Source organism: Rhincodon typus, chromosome 22, assembly GCF_021869965.1.
Source record: "Rhincodon typus isolate 14 chromosome 22, sRhiTyp1.1, whole genome shotgun sequence".
Classification (NCBI taxonomy): Eukaryota; Metazoa; Chordata; class Chondrichthyes; order Orectolobiformes; family Rhincodontidae; genus Rhincodon; species Rhincodon typus.
This window is the reverse complement of record NC_063353.1, coordinates 38084463-38110968: the sequence shown is the minus strand read 5'-3', so window position 1 is coordinate 38110968 and position 26506 is coordinate 38084463. Positions and strand designations below refer to the sequence as shown.

General features: G+C 41.6%; 1 protein-coding gene across 1 annotated transcript in view; it reads right to left on the bottom strand.

Moving 5' to 3' along the window:
- LOC109919248 (plexin-A4-like) overlaps window positions 1–26506 on the bottom strand; it is a 503825-nt gene that overhangs the window by 475321 nt on the left and 1998 nt on the right. The gene's annotated exons all lie outside the window — the stretch shown is intronic.

Genomic DNA, 26506 nt, shown 5'->3' with positions numbered 1-26506 from the left:
TACAGGCACAAAGTCAAGCATCTTGTCACAGCTGTCAGTTGTCATCAATCAAGAGGGTAGACATGTTGCCATAAAGTAGCCTTCTAGCAATATCTCACTGACTACACTTTCCAGATCCTTTGGGGCAAGCAGACTGAACGGCTCAACTGATCATGATTCAAAGTCTAAGGTGGGCGGGGGATGGTGTGGGTTGGGGTGGGATGTGGTGAGGGGTAGTTGTCAGTCAAGTCAAGATGCAATGCCGCGGTCAATCAAGGGCAGCTTCTAATCGAAGTCCAGGAGCTTGGACACCATCAGTCACTTGGAGCACACAGGTCTGCTGGTAGCATTTACACAGTAGTGGAAGCAAGGCACCATGGAGATGCTGTGCATATCTAATGAGGTGAGCAACAGAGAATTGCATGAGATCATTTGTCAGGGCTCATGGAGAGAAATCCTCCATGAAACGCCTGAAATTGACATTTAGTCAATTTTTGGTAAAAGTTAGTGCTCAAAATCCACAGCATAGAAACAGGCCCTTTGGCCGTTCACCGTGGTCAATGCTAGCATACATGCTCCACAAGTCTTTCCTCACCCTACCTCATCACATTCAACATTTTCTGTCCCTTTCTACCTGACAGAATTCTCTCGCTTCCCCTTAAACCCATCAATGTTATTCGGTCCGTGTGGTTGTGAATTCCACATTCTCTGAGTCTTTCTCCTGAATTCCTAATTGAAATTATCGGTGCCCATCTTACCCTAGGGGCTCCTGGTTGCATGCTCAGTGTAATTATATTCCTTGCAAGACAATGCCAGGATGTAATTGTTATTACCCTGACATTGTAGAATGACATAGTCAGAAAGATACAGTTTGACATGGCAACATACTCAGGTAATTGTGGGCATCAACAGGCATTGACTGGTGAAGGACACAAGGACAGAGGTGCCCAAATTGTTGATGCTGCAATTGTTATATATCTTCCCTGTCTGGCACTGTCAGTCTGGAAACCTACAGAAGAGCTACCCCCTGGTCTATGGGGTTTGTTTAATTTGCATGGCATTTGAGCCTAAGCAAGCACATTATGAATGGCTTTCCCAGTCCCCACTTCCACTTGCCACCTACAGGAGGTTGAACTACAGAAACACTGCAGAACTCAGATCTATGCACGAGAGTTTCCAGGGGCATTTTCTGTGTCTCAGAGTGCGGCTCATTAATCTTGAAAATGGAGGGGCAAAAATACAACATTGAACATTAGAGTGGGAAATGTTAATTTTCTGGATTTCATGAGAAGAACGAATTGATCTGTAGATAGTAATTATTCCTGCTATTAGTAATTCCCAGAACCAATTCAGCAAAAACATGATGCAAAACAATTAATAAACAGACCCTCGTCTGAACATCCATAGATTTTGAGGGGATGCGTTCTTTATTCAGTGACCTCATCTCCTCGAAGTTACTTACCAGAATCATGTTCAACCATTTCATCCAATGGTTGGCTGCCAACAGTGCTAGCATTGGCAGAAGTGGCAGTGTAGTGATCATGGCAATGGACCAGCAATTCAGAACACCAGGCTAAGGTTCCAGGTTCAGATCTCACTATGGCAGATGGTGAAAATTGAATTCAATACAAAAATTCTGGAATAAAGAGCTGGCAAGCATGTAGCCAATTGTAAATTGTCATAAAAACCCAACTGGTTCGCTAACGTTCTTTAGGCAAGACAATCTGCCATCCGTTTATGGCTCCAGCAGTGTAGTTGACTCTTACACTCTGCGCAATTAAGGGTAGACAATAAATGCTGGCCTAGGCAGCCATATCCCATGAACAAATTGAAAATATAAATATTTGCCAATGGCACAGGAGAGCCTCCTTCCAGAAGAGTAAACACATTGTCACGTAAGTCAATAGGACCCCCTCTCAATACGTGGATAAAAGATCCAGAGGTGCACTTTCAAACAAGGGAAGGGAATGCAATATATACCTTTCTTTTTTAAAGGGATAACTCTTGTATTTACTGATTGCTGTTTGTGAGAGCTTGCTGTGTTCAAACTGGTTGCTGCATTTCCTGCATTAGATACAGTGAATTAATTTCTTCATTGGCTGACCAGCACTTTGCCACTTGCTGAGGTTGTGGAAGGGATCATATAAACATTTCTGAGGAAGGGTCCAGATCCGAAACATCAGCTGTCTTGCTCCTCTGATGCTGCCTGGCCTGCTGTGTTCATCCAGCTCTACACCTTGTTATCTCTATATAAACAAAAGTCTTTTTCTCTTATAATTTTCCAAGCATCTATATCAAACCTCAGACACAGGTATATACAGATGAAGTACCCAACAGGCTTTTTAACACCTGTGGAAGCCAGTGTCTTTGTGACTCAACATCAGGATGAGAGGAAATTAGAAAGGGAAACGAAAAGATGAACCTAAAATATCCAATTCAAACAGAATTACCTATTGTTACCGATGACAACAGCCCCTGAGGAGTTGGGTTTATTTTTGCCTTTGTTGTTTACCTTGCTTCTCATGTCTAATCCATTTATCTGTAATCCACAGTTTATGTTGAATCTGCTTTTTTTCAGTTTTAAAGCAAGAAAAGCAACAATTATTGCGGATATCACACAACATCTATCAAAAAGGAGATCAAATTTGATGGGCCCTTCATGTGTCACATGACCAGGTACAATATGGCCCACGACAATAAATACAGATGTTGTTTGTTTTGGCCTCCAGTTATTTCATCTCACTTCAAAACTTGAGAGAGATTGAGAACAAAGGCAACAAACCCTTGAAGCAGCAGATACACCAGATTGTTACATACTCGAGGGACTTCATATGTACGTGTTCTTTCAGGCAGCCTTGCGGGACAGATAAAAATACACAAGCCTGTCTCAAACCACTCGTCGTGCTGAATTTTCTCAACCTGATGAAGTGATTGCCACAGATCAAGGCCACAGAGATTGCTCAATTCTAGATCTGTACCAAGTCTATTCTGACAGCAACTACATTTTAAAGGTATGACCCTTGTTTACAAGTGCCTCTGTAACCTCACAGTACCCTTCCCTCTCTCTTACCTCCTTCAGCCCTGCCACTCGCAGCGATATCAGTCTTGTCCAATTCTGTCATCTCGTGTATCCCTGATTATAAACAGGCTGCCATCATCACTGGTCATGGCATCAGTCACCTCTGCCCCACCTCTGCCCATCCCATGTTCGTGAATGTGTGACTTAGCCTCAGTTTCTACCTCCTATATGCTCCTTAAAACTTAACATTTTAACTAAGCTTTTGGTCATCATCCTAATAAGTTAATTTCTATTTGCTGATGTCCCTGTGCTCCATCTTGGAGTGCTTTATTAGGTTAGAAGGCACTACCTAAATTAAGTAGTTGTTGAGATTTGGTTTCTGTGACTCAAGGCTACCTTTCAGCATGGTGGGAGGGAATGGGTCATGACTCTCAGTTGGAAATACAATCTCAGAAATTGTAAAGGTTTGAACATTAAGCAAGAGCAAGATCTAACTCTAATGTTTGTGATCATATCCTTTATTTGTATCCATTTTTCAAAGTGAGCAAGCCAGCAATCTATATGACTGGTAACATTTATGGAGCAGGCAGTTCCAAGAGTTGCTTGGTGATCATTTTCAGTTGTGGAGGGGGCTTACTGCAACACAGTCAATCAGTCACACAGGACAGTGTGGGAGTCACTGAAGAGACAAGACAGAAGGACAGACAAGAACTTTCATAGAGACATCTACAGGAGAGAAAAGAGAATTCCAGGATGAGCAAGTTGTGTAAATGCAGTGACTAAAATTTGCAATCTCTGCCATGATTTCAAAAACATGAAATTAAGAGTTTGAACTGTGCAATTTGCTCCAGTGTGAAGATCAAACTTCATCTTTTTCAGCCATCACAAAAACCCATTTCCTGCTGTGTGCCTTGAACCTTTTAACTTTGCCTTAAAGAAACATGAATGCCTCCTTACATAAGTAACTGCTAGATGGTGAACTTAAACTACATCCTGTTGTGAACCTGTAATTTTTGCTGAGATCCTGTGTCTTGCGTGACATTTGTCAGAGAAATGAATGCAGGAAAGGTCACCAAACATCATAAGGCACTTAATTTTCTCATGAAGGTCCAAGAAAAATTACTGGATCCACAAAAGAAGCTGCAAGGTGCAGATAAATCTACTACTCACCCACACAGATTGACCGGCGCTGTAGAAACTTCAACAGCCGCTAAGAAATTCTGTTTTCTTCTCAAGATTTCATTGAGGTGTTTGCATTCCAGCACCCCATTACAACATTATCATTTGATCAGAAAACAGTGCTGAGAGTTTAAATTAGAATCATTCACATTATCTAAAAACAAAAGAAATTGCTACATTTCTTTTAAATAAATAAAATGCATACAATATATTTGATTAAACAAAGCAAAACCTCCACTCAATGTCAATAAATGTGGAGCTGGACAAACACAGCAGGCCAGACAGCATCAGAGGAGCAGGAATGTCAATGTCCCAGGTCAGGACCCTTCGTCAGGACTGCTCCACTCACTTTCTTCCACTTTGATAGTCCCAGGCATTGTGCATTAATATTGGCAATGCATACATTTGTGTTAAAGCTGGAAGCCCTACACACTATTGCTACTACAGAGTAAAAACTATTTCATTGTCTGGTGTTTTGTTTGGCTGACAGCACTAATGGACAAGGGTCAAGCGAAGCTACCCCTATTAGTGCCTGAAATGAAATTATACCAACTTGGCTCTGACAGCCTTTGCAAGAGGCTAGATCTCTGGAGAATTCAGAGCTGGAATCCAAGTGGACCTTAGCTTTTCCAAGGTTTGGAGTACTGGAGCAGATTCACCCTTTAAAGGCTTGAAGCTAGACCAGAGAGTCGAACAAGAGCCAAAATAAATTTCTTTAAATACAGAACAAAATTTGCCCATGGAGGAGAGCAATGTGTAGCAACCACAAGTCCCAGGAGCTCTGGTGTGCCAAAAGAATCAAAGAATAAAATCAGAAATGAGGCAGAAAATAAGTAACTGGTATAAAGGCTGGTGAGGAATTTGTGCTTCTTGCTTATCAAAGCTGCGACAGAACTAGTTCCAAGCTTTTTGACGGCATGAAATCTTTTAGCCTCAAGTGATGTTAATTATCCAGCTACTGCACATATTTCTGAATAACTATGGTCTTCCGAACAGACATCAGCTAATTAATACTTGAAACCACAGGTAGATCCATCAATCAATCTGTCTGCCTTAGGTTACAACAATGACGCATTATTAATGTTCATCAGAGGTAAATTATGGGGATTAAAGTTGAGCTTTGGGTCAAGTAAGATGTCTTGGGTGTGCACAACCCAGTTTTGCCTGAACAAGCAGCCAGCAATGGAGATACAATCAGCGACAGGGGAAGGAATGTTTTGGTGAGTCTGATCTTCCTCTTCTCAGAATCGTTACGGCACAGAAAGAGGCCAGTCGGCCCATCATGTCTACATTAATTCTTCAAATAATCATCATTGCCTAGTGCCAATCTCCTGCCTTTTCTCCATAACTGTGCACACTATTTCTCAAGATAATCATCCAATGACCTCTGGAATCCTTCAGTGGAACATGCTTCTACCATTTTTTGAGGCAGAGTATTCCATAACCTGCTCGCTGTGTGAAAAAGATTTTCTCACATCTGCTACACTTCTTTTTGCACATCACTTTAGATCTATGCACTATTGTTCTTGTTACTTTTACGAACAGAACCACAACAAATCTTCAAAAAAAAAGCATTAGTTCTCAACTTAACATGTAATTTATATCATAGAATCTGGCCATTCTGCTGATATTTACTCCAATATTACTTTCTTCTCACCCTACCTCAACTGACCCCTTTGACAAGCCATTTATTCCCAAATGCCTCATATACTCATCCAGTTTCCACATGAATGCATCTAACTTCTTCATCTCAATTTCATGTGCTAGCAAGTTACACATTCTCAGCAAGTTTCTCTCAAATTCCTCATTGCTTAAATTGTGACCACGGGATCAGTTAGCTCAGTTGGCTGGACAGCTGGTTTGTGACACTGAGTGACATATCTCAACCTCTCCTCTCACCTGAGGCATGGTGACCCTCAGGTTAAACCACTGCCAGTAATCTCTCTCTAGTGGTAGAGCAGCCCTATGGTGTGGTAGGGCTATGGCGATGCACCTATATTGTGACATTGAGTTTTGGACCACAATTGGAAATATGTTTCAAACGTCTACTCTATCAAATTATTATCTACTCTGAAAACCTCCATCAGGTCACCTTCATACCTTTCTAGGGAAAAGTGTCCGTTTGGACTTTTAGCACCAGAGCAGCAGTTTGACAGAACAAAGGACACAGGGAGCAGAGGGAAAGTAAGAGACCTGGATTCCAATTCATTTAAAGATAGATCATCAGCCTAGCAGCAATGCAAATCTCACAAGTCAAATTTGACTTGCTAAAAAAATTTTTTTATTTATTCACAGGATGAGGGCATCGCTGGCAAGGCAGCATTTATTGCCCATCCCCAATTGCCCAGAGGGCAGTTATGAGTCAACTACATTGCTGTGGGTCTGGAGTCACATGTAGGCCAGACCAGGTAAGGATGGCAGTTTCCTTCCTTAAAGGACATTAGTAAACCAGATGAGTTTTTCCTGACAATTGACAATGGATTCACAGTCATCATTAGACTCTTAATCTCAGATATTTATTGAATTCAAATTCCACCATCTGCCGTAGCAGGATTCGAACCCAGGTCCCCAGAATGTTATCTGGGTCTTTGGATTAACAGTCCAGCAATAATACCACTAGGCCAGTGCCTCCCCCAATGCTGGTCCCGCCTGTTATGGCAAAATAAAAAAGATCCGTGATATTCCTTTCTATGACACAATGGATTCAAGAATATTTTTTATAATCATTTCCTAAATTGAGGTTGTATTGGTGAAGTTCGACACTTGTTTTCCTTTCACAACCAGTTTAGTCAATCTAGAAGAGTTCTTCATTTACAAATAACCAACAGGATATATGCATCTGCAAGATGTCTGGATCACTGCCCTTTCCAAAGTGGAGCTGAGATCACCAATAAGTAAGCATGAAGACCAGATTATATGTTGAGCTGCTTAAAGAAAGATTTCCAAGCCAAGCTACTAAGAGATACAAACCAATATGTTGTCCATTTGGCTGATATTAAGAGTAGGCTTAGGCCATAAGACCAGAAGACATAGGGGCAGGAGTCAGTGATTCAGCCCATTGAGTTTGCTCCATCATTGAATGAGATCCTGGTTGATCTGATAGACTTAAATTCCACTCTCCTGCTGGTTCCCTATAATCCTTGATTCCTTTACTGATTAAAAGTCTGTCTATTTCAACCTTGAATATATTTAACAACCCAACCTTGATAGCTCTCTGTTGTAAAGAATTTTACAGATTCACTAACCCTCAGAGAAGAAATTCCACTTCATCTCTATATTAAATGTATAATCCTATTTTCTCTCTGGTCATAGATTCCCCCAAAAGAGGGAACAAGTTCTACCTTATCAAGGTCCCTAAGAATCTTGTACATATAAGGCCACCTCTTTTATGTTTTAATTTGCGCAGGCTCAATGTACTCAACCTCTCCTCACAAGACAGTCCCTCCATATCTGGTATCAGCCGAGTGAACCTTCTCTGGACTACCTCCAATGCCAGTATATATTTCCTTGGGTAAGGGGACCAAAATTGATTACAGTATTCCAACTGTGATCTGACTAGTGTCTTTTGTAGATTTAGCAAAATCTTCCTCTTTTTATATTTCATTTCCTTTGAAATAAAATCCAAAGACCTAGGGACAAATCAGCAAGAACTAACATCCCTGCTGTATGAAGGAGTACAGTTGGGAATTAACTCGCAAAGATCAGAAAAAGTACCAATAATCTTCCTGTAATTGGCGTGGTTAGGGCTCTGCTTCCTGTTGCTTTGATGTGTAACTGGCTTGCCTCAAACAAGACAACGCTGAATCTTCAAGCTGGTAGGTCATTGACCTAAACTCTCATGGAGCATTGCAACCTTGCTTAGCTCAAGTATCAGATTGGAGAGTCTGTAACACATCATTGACTGGATTCCAACCTCTCTCACAGGCTTGTCATCTCAGAACCAACTCAACTCCAACATACAAGACATGAGACAAGATTATAATGCATGAGACAAGACTCATCTGAAGAGGAGTCATACTGGACTCAAAATGTTAACTTTGTTTCACTCTCCACAGATGACGAGTTTTTCCAGCATTTCCCAAGTTTATCTCAGATTTCTAAAATCTGCAATATTTTGTTTTGTTTAGGCAAGCTAAGTTATATGGCTAATCTACAAAATATATGAACATCTTAACAGAGTAAAGTGGCGAAATATTGTTCCTTTCGTGGAGGTTCTCTTTGAAATGTTAACAAGTTCTTTATTCAGAACAATTCCTCTCAATTCTCCAGGCAGTAAAATTACTCCTGCCACAAGTTCCTAGTACAACATCCAGCCAGCTTTGAAGGAGTTCAACTAAATTAGCAGAGAATTCAACACTTTTTACTCTATATGCACACTTCATTGAGGAATCACACTGGATGGAAGACGTCTTTCCCACTTTGACAATCAAGTTCTTTGCAAGCGTTTATGCTCAGTGCTGTTATAAGCCAGGCATAAGACACCTTCATGTTGTCTTGATGAGGAGCTTCAGAGAAACATCCCTGCGGCTCCGGTTGACCTTTCCATCTGTCACACACACCACTTCGGGAAACTCTCGCTGTAAGAATGCCAATTAGTACCAACCACTCCTTTGAAAGTTGCAGGGGTCTTGGATTTATTATTTTTCTATTACAGCAAAGACTTCCTCCAAACAATAAAATGAAAATACAGTTTGCCTCAAGTTTCATGGTGGAAGAATAGAAAATAATGGACGTGGAGAATGGAAACAAGAAGCCAAAGGGGGCAGTTACACAGCGCACACCAGCTTGTCAAACTCAGAGCCCAAATGACCCAAGTTATACTGCTGCCTCTGTATTCACACAATGGGAGTGGAGACACATAAAATTTGAAAGACATGTTATTTAACAAAAACGGACATGGGATCCTGTGATTTATAGAGTCATAGAGTTGTGCAGCAAGGAAACAGACCCTTCGGGCCAACTTGTCCGTGCTGACCAAATATCCTAAGTTAATCTGGTCCCATTTGCCAGCATTTGGCCCATATCCATCTAGACCTTTCTTATTCAAGTCTCCATACTAATGACTTTTAAATTGTACCGCTTCCACCCCTTCCTCTGGCAGCTCATTCCATATAGGCATCACCCTCTGTATGAAAAAGTTGACCCTTGGGTCCCTTTTAAATCTTTCCCTCTTAACTTAAACCTATGCCCTCTAGTTTTGGACTCGCCTATGCTAAGGAAAAGACCTTGGCTATTCACCCTTTTCATGCCCCTCATGATTTTATAAAACTCCATAAGGTCACCCATCCCTCCAATGCTCCGGGGAAAATAGCCCCAGCCTAATCAGCCTCTTCCTATAGCTCAAAGCCTCCAAGCCCAGCAACATCCTTGTAAATCTTTTCTGAACGCTTTCATGTTTTACAACATCTTTCCTACAGCAGAGCAACCAAAACTGAACGCACTATTCCAAATAAACAGAAGCATAGAACAGGGAGGTTGAGACAAACAGTTAAGAACCACTCAGAGATAGTAAGAACTGCCGATGCTGGAATCTGAGATAATTCAGTGTGGAGCTGGAGGAACACAGCAGACCAGGCAGCATCAGAGGTGCAGGAAAGCTGACATTTCGGGTCGGGACCCTTCTTCAGAAAAAAATCAGAAGGGTCCCGACCCAAAACGTTAGCTTTCCTGCTCCTCTGATGCTGCCTGGCCTGCTGTGCTCCTCCAGCTCCACACTGTGTTCTCTCGTTAAGAACTGCTGGTTGGACCTCAGCAACAATACTGCAGTGTCACAGAACATGGGTGGCGACATGGGATCCATTCTTCCTATCCCAACTCTTTGATGAGCTATCTGATTAATCCCACTTTTCTGCTAATTCCCATGCAAATTTTTCTCCTCCAAGTATTTATCCTGTGCCCTTTTGAAAGTTACTGTAAAGCTGCTTCTATCCTCCCGTTAGGCAGTGCATTTCAGCCCACAACTCGTTTGCCAGAAAGTGTCTCAATTCCTCTCTAATTCTTTTGCATTAGAACATAGGCCTTTCAACCCAACAAGTCACTCTGCCATTCAATGAGATCATGGCTGATTTGATAATTCTCAAATCCATTTCCCCGTAACCCTTGACTTCCAACCTGATTAAAAATCTGTCTATTTCAGACTTGAACGTGCTTAATGATCCAGCCTTAACAGCCTTCTGTCGTAAAGTATTCCACAGATTCGTGGATAAAGTAACAGTTATTTAAAACAGTGCACTCTCGTCATCAACCCTTATCAGTGCAAACAGATTCGCCCTACTTATCAATCAAAACCTCTCAATTTTAACCCTAAACCTCTATTAATACCTTAATTGCCTAAAGGAGAACAATCTGAACTTTTATGGTCTCACATAATATCTGAAGTTCATCACACTCATACTTTTTAAGCAAATCTCCTCTGCACTCTTCCTAGGCCCTTTACATTCTTCCTGAATTCCAGTGTCTAGAATTAGACGCAATGTTCTAGCTTAACCCATAAGGGATGATTTTGAAAGGCTTATTGAACTCTGTAACAATCCCAAGACAAAAATTATTTCAAACAATGTTGGGGATAACTACCGCGTATTCAGCATTGCAAACTGTGTTTGGATGCATTCCGGAGGTGCTACTGCATGAGTTCCCACCCCACCACTGCAGACCGCCACACCACCGCTCCCAAAACTTGTTGCCAAATGCATCTAAGGCCCATACGTTTCCCATAGCAATTGGAAAATAAAGACTTTTCAGTTATTCAATTGGAAGATGTTTGACCATCAAACACTCTTTCCTTCCCTTTCCAAAAAAAATTTTTAACCAACAAGGAGAAGTGATCAAAGAACAAAAGCATTTCTTTTTAAGAAAACATTGATTTTTCTCTCTGGTATCGTTCTCAGCCTGGAGGTTAATTTTCCTTTTAATGCCTACAGATTCCAGGGCAAAACCCATTCACATTGTGAACGAACAGATTCTAGCATATTCAGAACCAAGTAGTGTATGTGGCAGAGTCCATTAAGTCTACAACAGGAGAAAACAAACTAAATGCTCAAAACTTACTACTTTATGACCATACTTTTCTCTGTGTTCATGTTAATGTTGGCACATTGACTAACAACATCTCATACTTATCCAGCGCCTTTAAACAATGAAAAAGTGCCCAACGGTGGGTCTGACAATGGGTTGACACTGAAATTGATTAAGGAACAAATTAAAAACCAGCAGGGAAGACGAACAAAAGCTCAGCAAGTGAGTAAGCTTCGAGGAGCAAGTTAAAGGAGCTTAGATATTTGGAGGGGTTTAGGAAAAGAATTTCAGAGCTTAGGGTTCTGTCTACTGAAGGCATAAGCGACGACAGTGCACTGATAAAAATCGGGCTTGCATAATAGGAGGTCAGGTCAAAGACAGGATATAAATGTTAGTTCTTGTTAGATATGAAGCTTATGAAAACTCAGCCAAAAGGGATTCAATGTCTGTTGCTACGGGATACCGGCAACATTCAGGCCCAGGCCAGTGACGCCTGGAGAAAGGAGAACTCCCATGAAATATGACTAACTTTGTTCCCTTCGACTGTAAAATGGATAACAGATTCCACAAGGGAAACTCTATACAATTTATGCTCCTGTTTCAGGCCTGGACAGATACTTTAACTGAATTTTACACCAATTCAACAAGATACATGGCACAGAGTGCAGTCTACTTAGGGCCTGAGGCTATCAAGCAAATGCAATTACATCCATCACGTGAACTCATCTCCTGTTTTAACTGGATTTGCTTCTACTCTACTGTTATGTTGGAAGGCACATAAACAGATCAAAACTAATTCAAGAACATGTTTCATCAAGCCTCCCGGCCCTTTCAAAACACAACCGTTTCTTTGCAGGAGCAGTAAACCCATTTTTCTGCCGCGATATTATTGATGCGCTATAGATTGAAATTCTAATGGAAGCAAAATTTCTGTTAACCCTTTAAAGCTTGAGGGCAATTGAGAGGTAGTCAGTCTATCCTCAACTTCCATTCTTAAAGAATCTATGAGTCTGGCTTATATGAGTGGTGGTCGGGAATGGTGAGATATTGTGGAGGGTGAGGGAGTGCAATAGGGTGGGAATTAGCCATAAATAGGTTTGGCTAGTGGCTGGCTCAGGATGGTAGAGAGGGCTGCTTTGTCTGTGAGAAATGACAAATGGGACAGAAATGTGGAACAGCTTAAGAGAGAAGGGAAATGAAATGGAATTGGTAGGAAGGAAATGATGGAGAAGATAAAATTGGATAAAGGAGAGGTGCAAATGGTTGAGAGGTTTGGAGGGAGTAAAAGAACTTGGGAGAGAACCACAGAGTTCAATTGTTCAATCATTCTGTGCTTGATTATATGAGTCTATGTATTGTTGATGCTCAATGTGTTTTGAAACATTGAATGTTATGACACAGAAGGAGGTCATTCAACCCATCATGACTGTGCCTGTCAAAAAAGAAATGAAAAAGGAAAATAAACTAGTCCCCATTCTAATCCCACCTTCTAGCAGCTGCCTTGCAGGTTACAGCACTGCAGAGGCCTATCCAGCTTAAGCCTGTGCGTGCACTCAACAAAAGTAACTAAACGACAGCAGTTTCTGGAAGCAAAGAACTGTAAATGTGGAGTTGGCACTTTAAATATTCTTTTAAATAATAGAAACTGGTGCATCATCTCTGACTATTTCCGAGATAAAAGAATATACAATAACGTCAAAGCATTATATCAACAAAGGGAGATTGAGTGGCAGCATTTGGGAATGCTCTGAGAAGTGCTTGATAATAATTGGGAAAGAGTTGCACATACACCAAGAACAAACAGCTCTAACAAGGTAGTTAAATTTGTTTGCTTTTCATTCTTAAAAGCATTTGTGATCCAAAAATGGTAAAATCTCTGAGTTGTAAATGCAGTTTCCAATATTAACCCTTTTAGAACCATCACCTTATGCAATGTAGACAACAAAAAATCTGCAAAGAAATTGGCACATAGATGAAGCATGGAAAAGCCTTTCATAAAGTCACCCTAGTCTTACCAGGCCATAGAGCTGCTCTCTCATTAGAGACAGAGACTATTTGGTGGTGGTTTAACCTGAGGGTGAGGGGAGAGATTGGGAAGGTAGAAGCTTCACGGTAATTGAACTAATGTTGTTGGCATCAGTCTACATCGCAAAGCAGCTATTCAGCCAAATAAACTAACCGACCCCAATCTTTCATAATAATTTGTTTTAAATTACGGGGCAGTAATGGTCTAGTGGTATTATCACTGGACTGTTAATCCAGAGACAAGATAACATTCTGGGGACCCAGGTTCAAATCCCACCATGGCAGATGGTGGAATTTGAATTCAATAAAATATCTGTAATTAAGAGTCTAATGATGACCATGAATCCGTTGCTGATTGTTGCAAAAACCCATCTGATTCACTAATGTCCTTTAGGGAAGGAAACTGCCATCCTTACTTGGTCTGGCCTACATGTGACTCCAGACCCACAGCGATGTGGTTGACTCTCAACTGCCCACATGGGCAATTAGGGATGGGCATGGTGCCTAACCAGTGATGCCCTCATCCCGTGAATGAATAAAGAAAAAAAATGTTAATTTTTTAAAAAATCATAAAATAAATGCAACAGTGACTCCCTGAGAGATCAAGTCAGGGTCAAGTCAGTTTCTGAGTGACAAGGATTGGATAAGTCAATTCCTTGTCTGTACTGGATTTGCCAGATCAGTGTTTTAGAGACTATGGTTTATTTTAATACTTTGGGCAGGAGAATGAAAATTTAGAATTCCAATTCCTCAACAAAAGGGAAGACTTGCATTTATATCACACTGTCGACAACTAACAGATGTTTTGTAGCACTTGACAGCCAATAAAGTCTTTTAGAAAGTTAAGTCAATATTGCAATGTAGGAAACACAGCAGTCAATTTGGACATTGAAAGTTCCCGCACCCAGCTGTGTAATGACAACAACCTTTCATGTGGTGTTGACTGAAGGGTAGATATTGACCAGGATATGGGGAAAAACTCCACGTTCTTCTTCAAAATAGTGCCAAGAGATCTTTGCCATGTACCTAAGCAGGCAGATTGACCTTGGTTTAGCTTCTCATTGGAAAGCACAGTACTCCGAGAACAGCATTGAAGAAAACAACCCACCTTTATCCTGAGAGATAGTAAGAACTCCTGTCTCTTTTCACAGTGAAAATGCTCCATACCACGCAATATCCTGGTGAATCACCTCTGCACCTCCTCCAGTGCAATCTCAGCCCAACCGAAGTTCTTTATGGTTCCAACGTGACCTCCCTGCTTTTATAATTCATGCCACAACTGATAAAGGCAAGTGTCCTGTATGCCTGTTTAACTACTCTATTAATCTGTCCTGCCACTTTCAGGGCTCTGTCGACAAGCACCCCAATGCCATTCATTGCATACTCCCACTGAGTATTCATTGAGAATGTGGTCATACACCTCATCAAGCTGGCCCACCATTCAACAGGAGATCTTTGCAGCAGTTCCCAACGTCTGGGCCAGGAGTTCTGGGTTCAAGTCCTTACCAGGATTTGTTGGCCACGGAAGGTAGCTTCATGAGGTGTTTCATCAGGGGAATAATCAATCCTTCCACCCCTTTCCAATATTCCCCACAAGAAATACAAAGTGTGAGGATGCGCTATAAAGAAGTGGACTTTCTACTTCAACTCACTCTCCCATCATATCCTCCATTAGTGTGATCCAATATCTCATAGTCTAATAACCTGCCAATAGTCACCTATGAAGAACATTCCCCTTGGCCAATGCATTAAAGGGCTGTCGACTCCAAACACAAATGAGAAGGGAACTTGGTTTTATTTACAGTTTATTATCACAGCGCCTTACGGCGCTCTCAGAGCCTCTCAAAGCACTTTATAGCCAACGGTTCTCTTTGATCTCTATTGACTGCTGTTACACAGGCAAAAGTCACTTGGTCCATAATAAGCTCCCACAAGTAATAGATGAACAAATGACCAGATAAATGCATTTGTTGAAAAATGGTGACTCTGTCATGAGAGAACTACACAGCTGACCTCGAAATAGTGCCACAGAATCCATTTGCAATCATTTGGGAGAGCAGATAAACTAATTCCTGAACATGACAACAATGTAGCACACCCTCAGTAAAGGACTTGAGGTGCTGCTGGGAATGGTGTTCTGAACCCCACAGTGAGATGTGAACCCAGAATTCTGTCCCTGAAACACAGCACTTACTCAGTGGGGAGTCAGTAGACAAGAGGAGAGGGGTTGGGGCGGGTGTGGGGGGTCACTTTGAAATTTTCCTTTTGCATGAACTCAAATGTTCACAACCATGTTTCAGATTGTGCCAGAGGACTTCACAATTCCTTTATGATGATCACTTGGAGATTGTCAGATTATCCTAGTGTTTATTATCTCGCCTAATGACTTGTTAAATGTTAACACAAAATCTAAGTGCAGTACATACACATACACTGAATGGTACTACGGATGAAAGTATACAGCTCTTCCTCTGAACCTTCCTGTAATTATATTTTGCACTCCTTTTATTCAATGAACTGACTAATCAACTATAATAATCAATAGAGAGGTTGTCACAATTTTAAATCATAAGCTTTTAAGAACTAGCCAGTTCTAAATGGGTCTCTGTGGGCTCATTTCTAATTAAAGGAATCCAAAATGCACAGCCCTGTAAGCAGCTGAGGGGCAAGAAGAATTGCTGTTGCCTGTTCCTCTTCCACTTACATGCAAAGACCCCCTCAGCCACATGGTGCCAAGGTTTTAGTCAGACTTTACACCATTCTCTGACCTCGAGGTTCTATCAAACGTGACCACTATAAAATCCAGCTGGCTAATTACATGGCTTTTAATGCTCCGAAACAAATCGTCCTAATGCCTCTCAAATCACCCTACTTTCAACACCAATCCCACCCCACAACCATCACCCGACCCCCTCAAAAAGTCCAACCTGACTAAAACCAGGTAGTCACATCTGACCTTCTCAAAGTTCTGATGTCATGTCTGATCAAAGACACAAGATTCCTGTGGCATATTAAATTCAAAGGTTAAGCTCCACAGTTGGATAGCAAAAGAAACCTCCCAGCTGTATAGATATCACTTTTCACTGTCCAGAAAAGACACAGATTTAAGACTAAAACTAAGATTCTCCAAATCACATAATCCCACTAGATAAGGGCAGCAATAGTATGTAGGACGTAAAAGGAAGAAATCTTATTAATTTAGCTCTGCTGCAGTCCCTCACTGACCTGCTGCCTAACCTCACTGTTCTTAACATTTACTTGAGCAAGATCCAATGTTGTAAGATGCGTAATCTATGTGTTCTGTGCTATGTCATAACGTAATAAAACAAAGCATCTACTTTTCCACTGGTTTAACTGTTTTGCAATTGGAGAGAGTTCACTTAATAGGCACTGTATAGGGTCACATGGAATAGCAGGCCATTTGGCCCACCATTCATGTGCCAGCTCTTTCAAAGAGCTGTACAATGAACCCTATTGCCTACTTCTTTCAATGCAGCTCTGCCATTTCTGTTTCATCTTTTCAAGAATATTTCTAATGTCCTTTTCAAAGTTACTGTTGAATATTCCTTCCACCACCCTTTCAGATGATGGAGGAGAACCATTCAACCCTCCAGATCCACCACTTCAGACTGACATCTCCTCACCCCCCACTGGGTCTGAGCTTCAATAGGTGAAGCAGTCAGTTCTGCCGATACACAGTCCCCATCACGAGGACAGAAATCTTTCTCTGATCTCATGTAATCCACCAGCTTTTATGATGTGCCCCAACACAATTTCACCTCCTCTCTGGCACGTGGAGAGAAGATGTGGGAGACCTCGTTGCTGTTGATCCACCAGATGTGGGAGGCAAGCAAGGTCCAGAGGGCTGTTGTTTAAAACCCTGAGCATGGTTTATTGAGGCCTAACTCCACCACGTGTGAGCGCACATCATAGACAACTGTCGACATCAACCATCTTTTTACTAGTTCTTTATTTACTTCTGCTAAATTAAGCAATAGTCCAATAAGAGTGGGACACTTATTTAAATCCAAAGTCTCACCACCTGGGCGACACCATGTTTCACAGTGCACTTTATGAGCTTGCTGCTTGTCAAGGCAACTCTGTGTTGGAGGAAGAATGAACAAACAGAGAGCGAGGCTGTTATTTATAATCTGCTTGCTACCGTTTCTCAATGAGGTTTTGACAGAGGATGTTCATTTGGGTTTCAGTACCAGGGACATGGGAGGGTCCAGCACAAAGCCAGGCCTTCATGTTCAGCTGCTCACAACAGTACAACACAACTTCTTTTCTCTTCACCGCTCCAGTCTGCAAGGCAAGCTCCAACACAGCGGTGACTCTGAGCATACCAGAAGCTAACCAACCTCGCAATAGTGAAATACCTGCACTTTCTCAACATAGTTCCCAAGGAGATCAGGCTGGCTTTCATTTACTGTGCTGCCAAATGTGACTTTTGAATTAGAAACAACTTACTGTGATGTCAATAGATCACTTCCTCACAAGCAAGAAAATTCCCGCCTGTAAACTTGCACCAAACACAACAATTCTGTTTAATGAGAATATGAAACTGGATTGCTCCACAGTGGCTTAGTAAACAGACCAGATGGTGTGGCATTGAGCCACATAGATTAGGATATGTAGATAGCAGGAAAGACCCAGACACTAATGTAATCCCTGGCCTGCACTGAGTTAGCTGGTTTCAGAAAGAATAACCATGGAATAGGAGAGTGGAGGATGTGGCAGTAAACTGAAAATAACAGGGATTCATATAAGACCCTAATTTACTTCTCTTGCCATTCTAACATCATCCCTCAGGGATTCTTTCTAGCATTTTCTGTATTTACTGCTAATGTCTAGTGTTCAGACTTAGGAACTAATTTCTGATCCAATTCTGCATTTTACCTTTGATTTCTCTGGCATTTAAATGAATTAGAAGTCTTCTATGTGAGGCTTGTAAAAAACCTGAATATTCTGATGAACCATAAAAGAGTAGCAACATCTGTTTTACCGTAATATTGCTGAAAGAAAGTAAGAAAAGGCCAGATATTCCCCTTCAAAATTCCCATTTAAGAACATGACAACTAGGGTCAGGAGCAGTCAATTCAGGTCCTCGAGCCCATTTAATATAATCATGCTGACCTTATCCAAGCCTCAACTCCACTTTCCTGTGTACTGCCCACAAGCCTTTAACTCATTACTAATTAAGAATCTATCTCCTCCTCAAATTACTTCTGTGTCCCAATATCCACTGCACTCTGGGGTAGTGAATTCCAAAGGTCCACAACCCTTGGCTAGAAATAATTCCTCCTTAGCTCTGTTTTAAATATGCCACCCTTCAGCCTAAAACTATGAATCCTCATTCTAAATGAGCCCACAAGGGGAAATATCTGTTCAATGTCTACTTTAGCAACATATGTACTTCAATCAGATCTTGAATCATTCATAGGACATGGAGCATGGAACAGTACAGCACAGGAACAGGCCCTTCGGCCCATGATTTTGTGCCGAACATGATGCCAAATTAAACGAATTCCTTCTGCTTGCCCATGGTCCATATTCCTCCATTCCTTGTTTATTCGTGTGCTTATCTAAAAGCCCCATGAACGCCCCTATTGTACCTGCCTCCACCACTACTCCTGGCAGCATGTTACAGGCACATACCACTCTTAGTGTAAAAGATTTGCCCTTCACATCTCCTTTGAACTTTCCCCCTCTTAGCTTAAATGCATTCCCTCTCGTGTTAGACATAAACTTAACATAACATTCTTTTAAACTCTAACATGTATAAGCCTAAACTGCTCAACTGTCCTCATAAAACAAGCCTTTTACCTCTGGAATTAATCAAGTGAACCTTCTCTGAACTGCCTCCAATATAAATTCGCCCTTCATCAAGTACAGGGACCGAAACTATATAGTTGCAGTCTAGATGAAGTCTAACCAATGCCTTGTACAGTTGCAACAATATTTCCCTACTTTTATATTTAAATCTTTTAGCAATAAATGCTAAAAGGCCATTTTTATACTCCATTTCTCCAAAATTCCACTGCTTATTCAATTGTTGGTGTGTCCTACAGCCTAGCCTGTCAAATAGATTCCATTATTGACCCTAGCCAACAGACACTGTGTTTGCCCAAATCCAATATTTCACCCACTTTGAACCTTTTCAGTTGCTTCTAGTTGTGTGATACATCCCCAGGGCCAATGATCCTTTAACAACCACAGCCAGTTCCACACAAATTTTCCTGTTGCCTTCATTACAACTCATCATAACTAAAGCAAAAATACTTGTTAATCATAGAGTCATAGAGATGTACAGCATGAAAACAGACCCTTCAGTCCCACGCATCCATGCCGACCAGATATCCTAGATAAATCTAGTCCCATTTGCCAGCATTTGGCCCATATCCCTCTAAACCCTTTCATATTCATATACCCATCTAGATGCCTTTTAAATGATGTAATTGTACCAACCCCCACCACTTCCTCTGGCAACTCATTCCATACACGCACCACCCTCTGTGTGGAAAAGTTGCCCCTTAGGTCTCTTTTAAATCTTTCCCCTCTCACCTTAAATCAATGCCCTCTAATTTTTGACATCCCCACACTGGGGAAAAGACATCTTCTATTTACCCTATCCATGCCCCTCATGGTTTTATAAACCTCTATAAGGTCACCCCTCAGCCTCCCATGCTCCAGAGGAAATAGCCCCAGTCTATTCAGCCTCTCCCTTTAGCTCAAACCCTCCAACCCTGGCAACATCCTTGTAAATCTTTTCTGAACCCTTTCAAGTTTCGCAAAATCCGTCCTATAGCAGGAGACCAGAACTGCACAAAGTATTCCAAAAGTGGCATAACCAGTGTCCTGTACAACTGCAACATGTTCTCCCAACTCCTATACTCAATGCACTGACCAATAAAGGCAAGCATCCCAAATGCCTTCTTCACTATCCTGTCTACCTGGGGTTCCACTTTCAAGAAACTATGAACCTGCTCTCCAAGGTCTCCTTGTTTAGCAACACTCCCCAGGACCTTACTATGAAGTGCATAAGTCCTGCCCTGATTTGCCTTCCCAAAAGGCAGCACCTCACATTCATCTAAATTAAACTCTATCTGCCAATCCTTCATCTGATTTGTCAAATACCTTCCCTCACTAACCTCTAGAATATTTGGTACAGCTAGTGTCCTCCTCGTTAGTAAATATGTCATAGAAAACATACACTTAGCTATTTTAGCCATCTCATCTTCTTCAGTTTCTGTATTCCTGTACTGTCCACTACTGCCAAAATGTCTTATTGTTCTTTGCAAGTTATTCTGCAATCTTATCACTCAGATTTGTTCTGTACCTTTAATGTCTTCCAATCAGATCCTACCTTCTCTCGAAGGTAATTGACTTGTGTCACCATGGTTACTTGGAATGTTAAAGTGAAAGGTCGTAAACACTAGCATATTTAAATGGCCATCAGTGATTGCGTGCTGCTGCATCTCTGCTGTTCCATTGAGTCACAAACCTACAGTGCTTCTATCAGCCTTTTTACAACACTCTGGGAGTCTTATTACTCTTCCCCAGCCTCAAAACAATAGGTGATCTTAAATATTCCTCTTGAAATCACATTTTGAAGAGCCTAGGAAAATTAGTTCATCATTGAATTCAGATGCTCACTCTTCTGATCCAAAAAAGGGCACTGAACACTAATTTTCATTGATTCTTCCACCACATCAGCAACCAGTCTGAACTCGTAATATCTAAGTTTTCAACGCTTCTCTGCGTTTTCCTGAGTTTCAATGGATCCTTCTGTGGGGATATGTTTCCAAACGAGAATCTCCAACACTGTCCTCCTGTATCCTCTCATTTATCTACCCACCGTCTTGCCCAATTGACCATGCATTTGTCTTCGACAATGGCAGTTAGCATTCTGTGTGCTTCCTTTCTGACTCACACATCATGCAGGGATTATCAGATCTGGAGTAAAAGGCTTGGTTGTTTTTGCTCCAGACCATCACTGTCTGAAACACCCTCAACAACTGCCCCACCTTAAGCATCTTAAGAGCTGTTACAGCTCTCCCACTGAGTGGATTTGACACTGCATCGATCATATTCAACAGTAAGTAACTCACTTCTCAACTCCTGAAAGCCTTCCCACAACCCATTAGGCACAATTCAGGTGTAGGTTGGAATGCTCCTGATTTGTCTGGATGAGAGCAGCACTAACACTCAAATAAACCTGACAGCAACAAGGATGAAGCAGCCCATTTGAGAGCACAACAATGATCATCTTAAGCATTCAATGCTTCTATCACTATGCTTTTTCACAGCAGTGTGTATAGCCTCCGAGATGCACTGCAACAACTCTTTTGATAGCACCTTCCAAGCTATAATACCAAGGGCAGCAGATGGATGGGAATACCATCACAGCAGGTTTCTGTTCAAGTCACTTGTCTTCCTGACTTGGAACCCATATTACCATTCTTTCACTGTCACTGGGTTTAACTCCTGGAAAGTCCCTTACCAAACAGCACTGTGGGCATAAATTGTATCAGAGATAGTAGGAACTGCAGATGCTGGAGAATCTGAGATAAAAAGGTGTACAGCTGGATGAACGCAGCAGGCCAAGCAGCATCATAGGAGCAGGAAGGCTGACGTTTCGGGCCTAGACCCTTCATCAGAAATGTGGGCATCCCTGCACTAGACAACTGCATTAGTCTAAGGCAGCAACTCACCACAAACTTCTCAACAGCAAATAGGGATGGCCAATAAACATTGGTTTTCCTTCAGGCTCCCACACAAATAAATAAAGAGGAACAATAAACAATAAACAGTGTCCTAACATAAGTAATAGGTGCAGTAGTAAGCCATCTGGCCCATCAAGTCTGCTCCACTATTCAAAAAGATCATGGCTGATCTTTGCCTTAGCTCCACTTATCTGCCCACTCGCCATAACCCTTAGCTCCTTTACCTTTCTAAAATCAATCTATATTTGCCTTAAAAAGTACTCAACGAGATAACCTCAACTGCTTCACTGGGCAGGGAATTCCAAACCCTCTCAATTCCAGAATCAATATAGCTTTGACAATTCTGAAGAAGAGTCAGATTGAAGTTGAAACGTTAATTCTGCTTGTCTCTCCATAATTGCTGCCAGACCTGTTGGGTTTCTCCAGTACTTTTGATTTTATTTCAGATCTCCAGAATCTGCAGAATTTTGTGTTTGTTATTTCACAACATCATATTCCCAAAGTAGAGTCATCAGGACTGTAGGTCAAACATAAATAATCACTGGAAAATGACCAGTGGGTAGTACCAAGCGTACTTTTTTTTATAAAAAAGGTAAGTTTTAGGAGATAATCATAAGAAATAACTCTGCAAGCATCAGTGGGTACTTTCCCAATATGTGCTCATGGCGAACAAAGTTCATTGTCACCAAATGTTGGGTCTCCAGGAATGGGGGATGAATTTCCAGGAGACTGCTGTGGTCAAAACCAGGAATCAAACCAGAGGAATGCGTAAAAAAAATGATGTTGATGTTCCCATTTTCTTTGAGCAGTATTTGTGTCTTGGTGTTACAACGAATACAGAAGTGGACAATATTATATGTGATTCTGAAAGGATTAATGCGGAGCACAGTCATAAGCACGATTCATTGTGATGATGTAATATGGACTTGTGAGCAGAACAGATTAGGACCTGGAAAATGTGAGGCCTAACATGGTCCTCGTTAAAATTTCAAATGTCTATCATTTTAATAGAACATGTAGATATTTATTAATATGTAATAAATTACATTTTGTCAACTCCAAATGACTCTTCTAGTTAGACCAGACACTATCACACTCGATGAAGCAGTTTCCTATATTAAATCAGGTAGCAACATTCGTCATGATGAGCAGCTGATACTATGTAATGACCTCACATGCTGACGCAACATGGGGCCAACAGTGGTACTGTAAATAAGCAGAGGAGAGAGAGTTTTCAGGTTGAATGAGGTCATTAGAGATGCTAGATCATGTGAGAAACCTACAGGAATAAGACCAGGATTGGTAACGTAACCAACACCTTTTTTCAATATAATCCCTACAGTGTGGAAACAGGCCCCTTGGCCCAACAAGTCTATACCAACCCTCAGAGCATCCCACCCAGACCTGTCCCCCTATAATTGTTCATAGATGTTCATAGAATCCCTACAGTGTGGAAACAGGCCCTTCGGCCCAACAAGTCCACACTGACCCTTGGAGCATCCCACTCAGACCTATACCCCTCTAAGCCACCTAATCTACACATCCCTGCACACTACGTGCAATTTAGAATGGCCAATCCACCCAGCTTGCACATCTTTGGACTGTGGGAGGAAACCGGAGCACCTGGAGGAAACCCACACAGACACAGGGAGAATGTGCAGACTCCACACAGACAGTCACCTGAGGCTGGAATCAAACCCAGGTTTCTGGCACAGTGTGGCAGCAGTGCTAACCACTGAGCCACCGTGCTGCCCGTGGAGATGCACATGGACATGCACATGGAGAACTGTTCATCCCCATACCCGACCCTAAACCCACAGCATGCCTGTATATTCTACCTGTAAATCTTAATTTGCCCATTGTGCTTTTCACTTCGAAATATATCTCTACACTTTCTGCAGCTAATTGTTCTTGAAATGCAGGGATTGCTGGGATATAGCGGAGTGTGGCAATCAATTTTCAATAGCAATGACCCGTTTTGAGCAATAAGGCAGATGTTTATACTGCCTGCTGTTGGGTAATATCAGCTGAGGGTGGAATGTTGGCCAGGTCACAGCGAAAGCGATAATTGCCTGTTTCACATTGTGCTATGAGACACATGCATGTCTCATCTCAATTAATTCAGTCTGATTCAGACTAGCGAGGTGAATCACTCGACATGATTGAATTTGCAAGCCAGCAGTCTGCTCTGGCATGTTGGCTGTGCTTACAGTTGTTGTCAACCATAACAAAATGCAACTGTCTTTCCTTTCATGACAGACACAGGATTAATTATTGAAAGACATAGTGCAACAACAAAAACAAAAAAAAACCTTCACTTCTGGGAGCATTCTTTAAGACAGTGACAGAAGACACACAGTTCAGTTTGTGAAGATGCAGTAAAACCAAAATCATGAAATGTCATGACGTTTTATTCAGCAATTTGATTGATCTTGGCTGCCCTGCTCCCATGCAAGAAAAATCAAACCACATAAGGTGCCTGGACGAGTGAACTGCCTGAGGGAAACCTGTTTACATCTGTGGAGCCAAAACTCAGGATTTTAGCAGTTTTTTTTACATGTTAGGCTTTACAGGATGAGGCTGGAAAGGACTTATGCTGATATGTCCAGCCAATCAGACCCAAAATAAATGTCACAGCAGATGTTTTTGTTCCATTTATCTGCTGTGCATGATGGAGAAAAAAACAGCATTTTTTGGAAAAACAGGTCACCTTGTAAAGATGACCTGTTGTATTTTATCTCTAATATGGTCCAATTTGCTGGTGCTGTAGATCATCTGAATTCTTTCTTTCTTTATTTACAGGAATTGGAGAGGTTAGTATCTATTAGCCATCCCTAATTTTTTTATTCTTGCATGAGATATGGGCATCACAAGCAAGGCTAGCTGGCTTTCCGGGCTAGCTTCTCTTGGACTTATAGGACAGTTCTGAGGGCAATTAAGAGCCGAGCACATTGCTGTGGGTCTGGAGTCACATGTAGGCCAGACCAGGTTAGGACAGCAGATTTCCCTCTCTAAAGGGCATTAGAAAACAAAGTGGGTTTTTTATGGTTACATGGTCATCACTGCGATATGTTTTGACTCTAAATTTTACTGAATTCAAATTTCATCTGCCACTACAGGATCTGAATCCATGTCCCCAGAACATTAGCCTGGGTTTGGGACTACTAGGCCAGAGACATTACCAATACACCACCATCTTGAAAATATAGTGGTGAATTTCTGCAGTCCAGCTGATATAGATACATCTACAGTGTTGTTAAGGAGAGAATTCCAGGATTTTGATCCACTGATAATGAGGAACAGTGATGTAATTCCAAGTCAGGATGGTAGGAGACTTAGTTGGGGAGTGAGGGCATGGGCGGTGGTACAGGGGAGGATAAATTCTCGACTGGCAGTGTTTCCATGCCCCTGCTATCCTCGTCCTTGTGGGTGGTAGAGCTCACATGTCCACAGATTGTTGAGAGAGCTGCCTTGGGCAATCGCAGCAGTATTTCACCCCACCATTATGTTGTGTGATTCAACCCCTTCCTCGCCACTGCGACAAGTTTAATGTTATTTCTCCCCCTTTTATTACAAAGATATTTATGTTGTTACTGCTCTCCATTTTAATGAGTTCAGGATTAACTGGAGCCCAACCCTAGCTCTCCTCGACAGAATTTCTTTCAATTATATCAGATGTAATTGTGTAGTAATTGAGGAATTGGGTCACAGTGGTATGCTGATCCAGAGAGATCTTATGAGTTTCATTAAGAGCTTGTACTTTTGCAGAACCCTGACATACACTGAATGTAAAGCTCCACGGACTCATTCCGTTTCATGTCCTGGTATTTACAGCAGACTGACAACTCCACGCTGACATTACACGCTGTGTTATCAAAGCTAAGCACTCTACCAAAGGTGACTTGGTTGAAAATACTCTTGAAAGTGACCCGGAAATCCAGGCCCATTCAGACAGGTTTGGTGACTGCCCTTGTCACTGGCCCCTGAATGAAGCAGCTAGTAAATTCCTTTCAGCAAGACAGTGTGACAGGAGTGTGAGTTGTCAGCGGTGATCTATCAGAGAAAAGGTCACACTACACTTCATGACTCAGCAGTGTTCAAAGCATGACAGCTCCAACCACATCGAGCTGCTGTACCCTTGGATTAACATGCTCAATCGAGAGGCCCTGCTTGGAAAGGCTAACCTTGCAAATACAAAGAGATTCCACATTTAAACTGAAAGGACATGCCAAGCAAATGTATGTTTATAAAATAGGCTGTTATGAGGAGAATGTTTCTCACAGTAAAAGAACAAAGAAAAGCTGCTTTGGCATTCCATCAGGGCATTTTGGAAACACATCCCGGCTTCCAATCTCTCAACTCATTGTTGATTTCCAACTTGGTGAGAACACACCGCCCACAATCTATCCCGCACTCAACTGTTCTCACCTATAAATGCGTTTTTCTTATTGGCCACTGCTTCCTCACATTAAAGTGACCTCAAAATCCTTATTCTCTGCAATGCCATCTGTTTCAAAACACACACACACACACACACACACACACACACACACACACACACACA